Source organism: Biomphalaria glabrata, chromosome 11 (genome assembly GCF_947242115.1).
Source record: "Biomphalaria glabrata chromosome 11, xgBioGlab47.1, whole genome shotgun sequence".
NCBI lineage: Eukaryota > Metazoa > Mollusca > Gastropoda > Planorbidae > Biomphalaria > Biomphalaria glabrata.
In genome coordinates this window covers 22,924,913-22,936,470 of record NC_074721.1, presented here as the reverse complement: position 1 = coordinate 22,936,470, position 11,558 = coordinate 22,924,913, and the positions used below count along the sequence as shown (strand labels likewise).

Below are 11,558 nucleotides of genomic sequence, written 5' to 3'. Positions count from 1 at the left end.
AAAACTAAACGATAAATCGTCCTGTCCTCTACAAACTTCTTTCACTTTCTCTTTTGAGCATTGAAAAAAATAGATTACCTTACCATTACTTTTAACTTTATTTTAACTAGATTAGATCTAGTCTAGACAGATTAGAAAAAAAAGTCTATATCTAGAGTTAGATCTATATATTTTTTTTATTGATCTCTTTTTCTAGATGATACTAGACTAGAGCTAGATCTAGAATTAAAAGGCTTTTTTTTTTAGATTTAGAATTGATTAGATTTATTTAAGATTATCATTATGACTATGATAGTAATAATAGTATGACTATGATATTATTATTTTATATTATTTTATATGTATCTATATAGAGTATAGCAAAGTGACTATAAAGTTTAGGTTACATACTTAGACTAACACTTTTCTAATTATTGTACAGCCTTAGACGCCTTAGTACAGGTACTGAGCCTGCCACTCTGGAGTCCAGTGAGGTAGACCAAGATTCTTATCTAGAATAATCTAGATTTAGATGTAGATAATAGTGGATACATAATAATTATTAGATCATTAAATCGAGATCTAAACTATTCTAATAGAAACTTGATTGTAGATATCTAGACTAGATCTAGATCAGATCTAGATCTACTCTACATCTAGACCTAGTGTCCTAGTCATAGTCTCTATCTACAACTTACTACGTGAGTATAAGACTACACAAACCAGGAACATTCTACAACTTATTAGATCTATATTAACTATATATATAGATCTACAAGTTAATTGTTAAAAGTTAGTTATTATACAGGCTAAGTAAGGCTAAGGTTTTTGACTTAAATCTAGAATAAATCTAGATTCGGTACTACCCTAGATTGGCCTAGATTCTATAATCTATTAAAATAAATAGTTATAGCTCAGTCGAGTCTAGATTAATTATATCTAGAATCTATAGTATAACTATCACAATATCAATCTATGAAATCTATGGACAGTATGGACTATATTTTAGTATATCTCTAATAAATAGTATATATAGAAAAAATAGATCAGTATTTTATATGTATATAGAGTATAGCTAGGTACTTCGATAAAAATTTCAAAATGATCACAATGCAATGGAACCTATTTAGTTAGATAGAGCTTGAGAAATGCTTTCCAATGATACCAATTTTATATTGCTGAGTTAATTGTGAGGGAAGTTATTAAATTTTTAGTGGCCAAAAATCAGCCTTCTTTAGCCTTTGTAAATAAAAAAAAAATCTGTGACCGAAACAACTGACAGTTGAACTAAAATTAACTGTATTATAAAAAGTCTTAAAGATATGGGGTTGAAACTTCACACTCTTTTACATTAACCAGTATTCTGCTAAAATAAATTTAAAAAATATGACCAAGCAATAAAAGTTTTGGAAAAAAGTTAATTAATATATTAAAAAAGCCTTCGACAAAAAATAAAAATATATGTGATTTTGTCATCATATGAGCCCAAAAATCACAAATAAAACAAATCAGAGATCTGTTTTGTGTTTTATTTTGTTTAATTATAATTCTACTTTATTTAAATAGCTATTTATATGCATCAGATAGATAATTCTTATAAATTTATAAATGAAAATAGCACTGTGCAGAAAAATATTTCCTAAAATTTAATTACTATAAGTTTCATAAACTTCATAAAAAAACAGTTTTAACCTTTTTGTAGAGCACTGGTAATTAATCATTTTAAAATGCCTTAATTTAAATGCTTTAAAAATTAGATTGTAAATGAAAAATTTCTTGCTTCGGACAATAAAATAAAAAAGAAACCTTGCGATTTTTTTAGAAGTTATTAAAAGATTTTTTACTTGAATTTTTGTGCAATAATAGCTCATCATTTAAAAAATATATTTATAATGTACTAATTTATTAACTATTAATTTACATGTAATGATGTATATTAATAGAAAAAAACAACACACAGAAAAAAAAATTAATTATTAGTTCGCTGAGCTAAAAATATGAAAAAAAAATTGTAATATTTAATATTATTTTTTAAAGTAATTAAATTTTTACTTTAAAATTTGCAGATTACAAAGTCATTATAATAAAGACACATTCCCTCTCCATAATCTAGCATTCAAACACTATAAAAGTTAATCTTTAATGAAAATTCCTATGTGTGCTTCTAAAAATAGCTCGTGATAGACAGAAATTGACCATTTCCAGTAAATCACAGTGTTGGTTGTTACTAAAAATAGATTTTAACCATCAACTTTGAAAATTAATATCTAAAGAGTGCGCCAAGCTACAAAGTTCAAACTTAGCACACATATATATATTAACATGCTAAATTCAATAGAATTAGTGAGATTGTTGTAACCATAAACACTTTTATTTTATTTAAAAAAGAAAATTTTACCCTTCTTTGTCTTTGTTAATTTTAATATCAAATATCTTTAAAGTGTGCCAAGAGAATTTAATGAAATTTGAAATATACACATTTCATAATATGATAAATTATTGTAGCAAACAGCATTGTTGTAACTTTTATAGGAAAAAAGTTGTAAAAATGTCAACTTTCACATAAACTTTTGTTAAGAAAAATTTAACAGATTGGCTTCAAAAGCAAATAAAAATTATCTCTGATATCTTATGTTTACAAAAAGTAATCATAATTAGTCCTCAAATCAAATACAATATGCTAAAACTTTGATGGAAATGACCACCCCTAAAAAAAGGGTAAAACTAATGTCATAATACTAAATATCTTATCTTATATAATACAGACGTTACTTCAAAAAAAAGATGATTACGTCCTAGATTTAGAAGAGATCTATACTAGATTCTATTTACTCGTACTATTACTTATTTAATACTAATTAATATAATTTATTAATTTATTTTATAAGATACTAGTCTAGATCTATGTTGACTCTATGACTATGATCATATCTAGAATAGATTCTAATCTATCAAGATCCATATAATACTAGTAATATATATAATATATATATATATATATATTATATATATACTAAGATCTACTACTATAATATATATATATATAATTTGAACAACCAAGTTCTTTAGCATCGAGACAGGTGTGAGACGGGTGCATCTTATCTCCCTTCCTCTTCCCCTAGCCATCGACTACATAATTGAGGAGAGCAATGAATCAGACTGCCTTCGGTATTTATTCCATGGTGTTAACAAAGCCGAATGACGAACTAGGACTTTGCCTATGACGTTGCACTACTCAGGGCTACAAATAAATGCATTCAAGAAATGATGGAGAGCCTAGATAAATAGGCACCCAAAATTGTCCTCCACATAAACTTGGATAAGACTAAAATTTTGTGAGTGCAAAGGGTGCCCCTGTCAGACTTGGTGAGTCAAAGCTTGAAGAGTTGGACTAGTTCACATACCTTGGGAGCATCATAACAAACGATGGGAATGTCTACCATGATGTAGCATACTGAATAGGAAAGGCAGGAATGTTTTTTTACACCTTCTTAAGACAATCATCTTCCCAACAGCAACATACCCGTGTGAGACACGGAAGTCATCTGCCTAAATCGAGAAAAGACTAAATGTGGCTCAACAAAAATGGCTAAGAGGGATTTTAGTTGTCAGTTATATAGATCGGGTCTCAAACTGGGAGTTGACCACTTAGTGAGATTGTGACAGTGTCTCATGAGGTTTGCAGAAGATGTTCTCCGACAAAATGAACTACGCATACCAACAGTTGCGATGACATGGAGGCCAATATGAGGAAAGCACAAACCAGGACGTCCTCGTATAACTTGGTGCCTCACTTTCATGGAGGACTTCAAAACAGTGGTCACCAGGTGGGAAGAGGCTTCATACATTGCCAGTGACAGATCTTTTGTGAAGACAGCTTGCTGCCAATGCGTCGAACGGCGCGGAAGGATGTAAGTCTAAGTAAGTAAGCAAAGTAAAAAAACTGTGTTAAACATTTGACCTGTGTAACTAGTGTAAGGGTAAATGTACATGTTAACCATGTCAGTGTGTATTTTCTAGCCTGACCACTCAACATACAACAAACACTATCAGATGGTCATCTTATCATGACCAACTACACGACACATGTTACCTATGAAAGCTCTAGGCTAGGCCTACACTGCCCAGTTCGTTAGAAACGGTAGAATGCACAGTCTATTTACTTTTTGTGACAGGAAGGGGTGTAGATGAGATGTAACTTTTTTTTCTTGAGTTGGTTATCCTAATGCTTTTAGATCTATATAACTGTACCAGTATTATCATAGCTATGGACTAGGCCAGTGATGCCCAAAATACAGCCCGCAACATCCCATCTGGCCTACCGAAACGTTGGAACAAAGTATAGAAAATCCCTCTCCACAAAAAAAGAAGTTGCTATGTAGGGTAAATGAATTGTCAAGAAAGATTCACTCTTTTTAAAGAACAATACATTAAACATCTTTATGATACCAAATAGGTAAATAAATAAAGCGGCATTCTTGGTTTGGGACGAAATTATTAGAGTGGAGGATTGATGAGAATATTTACCAGAAAGAGGCTAGAAAAAAGTCTGCTGTAAGGCTAGCTACAGAGTTGTTCACATTGTAAGTAGAAACATGAAGCCATTTCCAACAGCGAATGAATAAAAAAGTGCTTGCTAACAATAATGGAAGAAAGGTGTCCTGAAAAGACCTTTCTCATGACAATTACAAGGCGAGTGAAAGATATTGGTAAATATCTTCATTCAAAACAAACCATATTTTGAAATGTTTCATATATGATACCACTCAGAATCCTGGTATATTTGTGGTACAAACAGCAGAAGTTTTGAAATCAGAGAAGCTAGTAGCTATGAGGATTATGCATGGGGACACCACTGCCAAAGTTCTGTTACAGTAGTTTCAACTGTCACAGATCATCTTTCTCTTCCTTTGGGAGAAATAATTGGTGGTCCTGGGTTCATACCCCACCCGCTGCCATCCGCCATCATCCTGCAAGAGGTTTGGACTAGGAAGTAAATTATTTTGAACTATGAAGGACCATCTGAAATATGTCTTAACATTTTACATTTTTTTACTACCCCAATCAGCAGATTACAATGGTCCAAGAGATGCTAAGATAGTAAAAAGGAATGGGCTTAAATTTTAGCTACTTTGAATGCTACTTTATTTGATCTATTTGTTGTTACACTGTTTCAGAAATCTTAAAGTAGTAGTCAATTGAAATTAACAAAAAGATCACAAGAAAATTAATTCAGCTGTACATTTACAGAACAGGTAACATTTAGAGAATACATTTCAACAGTTGTAAAACATTTAATCTTCAATGTTATTCTTGTGATTTAGAAAACAAATTAAAAAATAATAATTTAACACTCCTAATCTAACCTAACCCTAACTGAGGCTTCATGCTATTGATGAAATTTTATAATCTGAGCTGGCTTGATGTTGGTTAAGTTCCAGTAGCCTCAATCACCTTTTATCACCCTAATAAGCACTATAACTAATGACATGTATTAGAGTGTCTCATAGTCATGACTTTTTAGAAGTAAAAGGGGGATGCAACAAGTCTTATATAATTAATCTTAAATCCCCTCTCCCACTTTGTATGATTTATAAATATGTGACATATAGAGTGACAGCTTTAGGATGTATAGTAATTTTTAGAGAAAATTAAATATAGTGCTATAAAAGTCTAACCAGGGTCCAAGCCTTTGAATAGAAACACTCATGACCATCCAGATTTGAAAAAGAAATGCTTCCAATCAGTACTATTCACTGCTGTTGTATTTACCACACACTAGACTTGTAGTCACATGGCCCACCCTCCCTTCAGCCACTTTGTACAACTCATTGAGTTCTATAATATTTAAATAAAAAAGAAGAACTTTTTTTTCTTTAATTTTCAAAGGACGCCAGAAGGATACAATTGTCTTCAGATTTCTATTCTATTTGAACAGATAATGAAAAAAACAAAGCAAGCAGCATTTTTAGACAAAGCACACCTCTGGACTGTTCGAACACTAATGGGTATCACTCTTGCTGGAAGTGCTGTGTTAGCCTATCAACTGTATAGCTATTTTTCATGTAAGCTCTTAGATATTTATATATACCTTTAGTTTAATGATAGTTTAATTGTAATATCTACTTACTGTCAATTAGAACTTTGATTAGGGGTTGCAATGTACACTTCAATTGTTTTTAGTTGCAAGCATAATTTCTTAGTTGCAAGTGAATACATTTATTTCTCTTATTAATACTAAACAGTTTCTCTTGAATCTCTGGATGAATCCAAGATTGCTTTTAAGTAGAATACAACTTCACTAAGAAATGCATTCAGGCAAGGCAATGGAAATATTGAACTGTTATTGCAGAATGTCAATTTCAGAAAAACTACATGCTTAAAGATTTAATAGAAGCATTTCCCAATATCATTCATGAAGGCTTTTACAAATTATGCAAAAGTCTAGCTACCCTAATTAGTTCAAAGCAATGAACCAAAGACTGCCGTGGTTCGCTTTGAACTGCACATTATGTTGTACACAAACACTAGAGATTTGTACATGAGATTTGTACATGATATACTTGCAAAACGGCATGAACTGCTAGTAGCCTTATAGCCTGTTGTCAAATATATATATACACACATTATACATCATTTAACAAATATTAAAAGTGTGGCTCCTTCTGTCTCGGAAGACAATGGATGTGTCCAGATGAGTCAATGGTTTTGGTTTCTTCTTGAGATGGTGCAGAATCTGGTTTGACTAATCAAGCCAATTCTATATTGGCAGAGTTCGACACAGTTCGTGCATGTGCGTGCATCTGTTTTATGGCTGTTTGGGCAGCTTTCTTTTTTTTTCTCTTGACTAAGGCCGCTTCATTTCTTTGGCTCTCGGCGAGGTTCGTACCAGTCCGTCTCCATGTTGTCCTATCTTGGGCTACTTCCTTCCACATATTTTCATTGATGCTTGTGGTTCTCACGTCTCGCTTGCAGACATCTTTATAGGTTAGCCTTGGCGCCTCTTAGGTCTGACTCCCTCCGCAAGTTCAGCATATAGAATGTCTTAGGGATTCTTCCATTGGCATGCTGGTGACATGTCCGAGCCAGCGTAAATTCTTGCACCACCGTAAGGGTGTGATTTCCAACATCAGTGGTATTTTTTGCTAATAGCCCTGAGGCGGAACTGTCAAACTGTACAGTGCCCTGCATATTTTCGTGAAAAACTGACACTAGTTTCCGTAACTTGTTTGGACAGCCAATTTTCTCTAGTACGACAAACAGACCGCTTCTGCTGACTAGGTCGAAAGCCTTGGTCAAATAAATAAAGGAGGGGCTGTTTTTGTTCTTAGCTCTTTTCCTGTAGCTGTCGCAAGGAGAAAATCATATCTGTTTTAGATCTACTCGCCCTTAAGCCACACTGCGACTCTAGGTAAACTCGTTCCGACAAGATCTGCAGCCGCTTTAGTATTACTCCAGCATAAGCCTTTCCAACTATGCTAAACAGTGAAATGCTTCTACAATCAGAGCGCTGGTGAGTAGGCCTGCGACTGAAAAGAAGATACCGAATAGTGTTGGAGCCAAAACATATCATTGTTTTACTCCGCTCATGATATGCAAGACTTTTATTTTATAGAAGGCTTTACTGTAGTAGGATTATTATCTCCCTTATAGTTACATTTGCCATTGGAAGCATTTTATTGATAATTGTGGGCTTAGAACCATTACCACTTCCGGCGTTAACAATCTTGCCGGATGGAGGACAATCGCATCCCGAAAATCATTCTGTACGGGCAAATCGCGTCTGGCTCAAGAAAAACTGGTCGCCCCCACCTCCGTTACGTGAATGTGATAACACATTGATACTGACCATTGGGAAGACATAGCCCTAGACCGCAGTTGGAGAGAGACGGTGACCAAGAAAGCTATGGATATCGAGAAAACATGGGCCATACGAAAAATGGCCGACCTTTACCATTAAAGCGAAAGCCACCTTGACCTGCAATATATGTGGACGGGAGTGTCTCTCCAAAATAGGGCGCCACAGCCATATGAAAAAGTGTTCGAGATGAACAATAGTCGTTTTACGACTGAAGGAGGCCACTATATAGTTACATTCTTACTACATATATCTATTCAAACACACATATGACTTCTATATTCCACACTGTCATAGTGCATATTTCATTTACAAAATGAATGTTTCAATTGCAGAAGACCTCCTGTTTAGACAATGTACTTATTTTTAGCACTATACAGAGAATGGATTATGGTGACATCAGATTTCCAATAGTGCTATTGGGTTCTCTACAACATAGCGCCGACAAAATAGCGCAGAAATTGTTTTCCCATCATTTTGCAAGAAATACGTTAAATACCGCTATCGTAAAATATGAATAGAGCCAATATTTTTGTAATGTAATGTTATATTTATTTTTCAGTCATTTTGCAAGAAACACTTTAGATATCTTAAAATAAAAATTTGCTTAAAGGAATAAATTGAAAATATAGCATTTATTTAAAATCCAAAAAAGCACTTGAAAGCACGCAAATATACTTCCATACTAGTCAGATTTACTCACACACACACACACAAAACTTTCACAAGGTTAAATTATATGGAATGTCACGCAGAAACTCCACCAGTGGCATGTTTTCGTACGTTGGCAATATAGCTGCAAGACGTCTGTTTAGTTGGAGGTACTTTGTCTTGCTTGCAGCTTTACTTTGTTCTCCAGCATTGTATCTCAGAATCTTGTTCTCCCGTTCTCTGAGGAAGTGAGAGATAACTTGTAGACATTTGGGGTGATGACCGTCAATAAGCTGAAATGCATGAAGCCATCCCTCCACTGAATTGTTTGTTCGTGGTAGTTTGTCCTGTACTCGATCTCGAAACATTCCATAATGCTATCGGAAATCACTGATTACCGGTATACTATAAGACACATGTGTAACACAAACATCATCTTAGCTAAACCTTGAACTATATTTTAAAATCATATTTATTCAGCAAGTTATGCATTTTAAATATTGGTGAAAAAGAAAAATGAGATAAAATTTTAAAGTACTCTCTTTCTCTGCAAATAATATTACATCTATTTATATTGAAGAAGTTAGAGACCTCAACAAAAACAAAATGCTGCCCAGGTCCTTCACTTCCTAAAATCCGCACTTTTATACACATCGTATCTAAGTCCGCGCTATTTTGTCGTGTCACCGTGCTTTTGTTGTAGAGATGCATTGGCACATGACTAATTGAGCTTTGTTCTTACATGTGTTCCCCTAAAAAACTAACAAGCAGCATAGAAATATATTCACACAATAATCACTTTCAAACATTTTATAATTGAAAAGTTATCAGCGAACTTAAATATTTCCAGATATTAGACCAGCTAAAGTTGAGGAAATAAGGAAATTAAAGGAAGTTCAAATCGCCTTGGAACAACAGCAAAAGGAAGATGAGCTAATGAAGCGACAAAAAGAAGCAGAAAACTTTGTCAAATATTAAATTGTGTGTGTGTGTATGTACATTTAACATTTCATAACATTTGCAATATCAATAAACCTAAAAAAGAAATATAGATAACAAATTTGTCTTGAGTGTTCATCAAAGTTTTTAGAACATGAAAAGGCGTGATAGCTTAGGACTATTTTGTCTCACTAATCCTTATAATTTATTAGATCTAGATCTAGTCTATATTTATTATTATATCCTTAGATTTTAGATCTAGTCTGTCTAGTGTTAGACTTAGACTTTAATTAAGGCTTTAGATCTACTAATCATCTACTAATACTACTAATAATAACTAATAGTAATATTCTATATAGTTAGTTATACACGTAAATATATTGATCTAGAATTAGATCTAGTCTAGGTCCACATTTTGAATTTAATAAACCATTTGATTTGATTTAATTGTCATTGTAAACTAGCTTTCACTTTAGATTTAGACTTAACTTAGGCATTGTAAACCTTAAACTAGATATAGACTAGACTCCTTTAAAAACTAAAATCAAGAACAGTCATCATGAAATTGCTCTGGCTATTTATCCTAATAATCACTAAATGCACACTAGCTGAACACAGAACTAGATCTACCTTTGTCAACACTAAACTTAAAAAGGAAACAACAGTCATAATCAATCATCACACTTTAGAACAATGCAACTTCAAAAATAACCTAACATACACATCTATACCATTAAAGAAGATTACCCATCACAAATGGAAGTTCTCAATCAGACACAGCAGAAATAAATACCTATCACTGTTAATATTAATAGCAGGAGATGTAGAGTCAAATCCAGGACCTAGATCTAAAGATAGATGCAACATCTGCAAAAAAATATGCACCCTGAAACAGAAAGCCATTCAATGTGACACCTGCGATGAATGGTACCATGCATCATGTCTCCATATGAATACACCTGTGTATTATGCCTTAGGCAACAAAGACGCATCATGGCACTGTGTACCGTGTGGGTTACCTCAGTTTACATCAGGACTGTTTGATTCCTTTGATGCGGACACTTCTAACCCATACAACATCTTAAACACCATCCCGAACCAAACTCACCAACCACTAGCCAGATCCACTCCTGTTAAACCTAAATCTACTAAAATTAATACAACAGCCTCACTAAACAAACCTACTAAAGAAGTAATATCAAAATACCTTAAAACCTTAGTTATAAATTTTCAAAGCATTAGGAACAAAACAGCAGACTTAGAAATTTTATTAGAATGTGAGAAACCAGACATAATTGCAGGAACAGAAACTTGGCTACATCCTGAAATTTATAATGCAGAAATTTTCAATAGTAATTATGAAATTTTTAGAAAAGATAGGGCTGATAATCATGGAGGAGTTCTTTTAGCAATAAAAAACACTCTTATAGCAGAAGAAATTACCTTACCTAACTCAAAAAATGTAGAATCAACATTTTGTAAAATTAATACCACCTCAACATCCCTAATAATAGGCAGCATTTACAGATCACCAAATTCTAGTTTAGAATACATGCAGGAACTATGTAATCAGATTACTACACTTAAAGAGACAAATAAAAATGCAGTTTTTTGGATTATGGGTGATTTCAACCTACCTGATATAAATTGGAAAACACTAACCGTAGATAAACACCAAAACCTTAAGGACATAAATGAGCTTTTCATAGAAACTTTACACAACCTAAGTTTAGATCCTCGTGTGGAGTTTTTGATCTTCCATCGAGCGCCTCCCCAGGTGGCGGATAGGGGAATGCCCTCCAGATATGGTGGGTACCGGGGAAATAAAATACCCGGGGTGGACCAAAATCAAACCTGCTGCCTTGCAGGAAGTGGAGGGATCCACAAAGGCTAGGGCACCTTACCCGAAAATAAAGGCAGCTATCCAGAGAGCTGAAAGGGGCAGCCCCCCAGATGGTTATGCACAGGGCTAACAACTCTGTCGTATAAAAAATACTGTTACGAAAGCTAATACACACAAGAAAACCCGGACAGATCTCAATGGAAAACGACCTAGGCCTGGAAAAGGACATGATTTTTGTTTTGCGACATGGAACGTGCTAAGCCTTTATAGAGCAGGTGCGCTAGCCCA

General features: G+C 33.7%; 1 long non-coding RNA gene across 5 annotated transcripts; it reads left to right on the top strand.

Annotated features, from left to right (window-relative positions):
• On the top strand, positions 1 to 9,548 carry LOC106054874 (uncharacterized). Of its 5 annotated transcripts, none has more exons than XR_008773750.1 (5): positions 1 to 18; positions 422 to 473; positions 5,157 to 5,234; positions 5,918 to 6,044; positions 9,339 to 9,548. It is a non-coding gene; the product is annotated as an uncharacterized LOC106054874 (long non-coding RNA). The 5 variants fall into 5 exon arrangements; XR_008773749.1 differs by having other exon boundaries at positions 6 to 23; XR_008773752.1 differs by lacking the exon at positions 1 to 18 and adding an exon at positions 23 to 156.
• Positions 9,549 to 11,558: the final 2,010 nt, after the last annotated feature.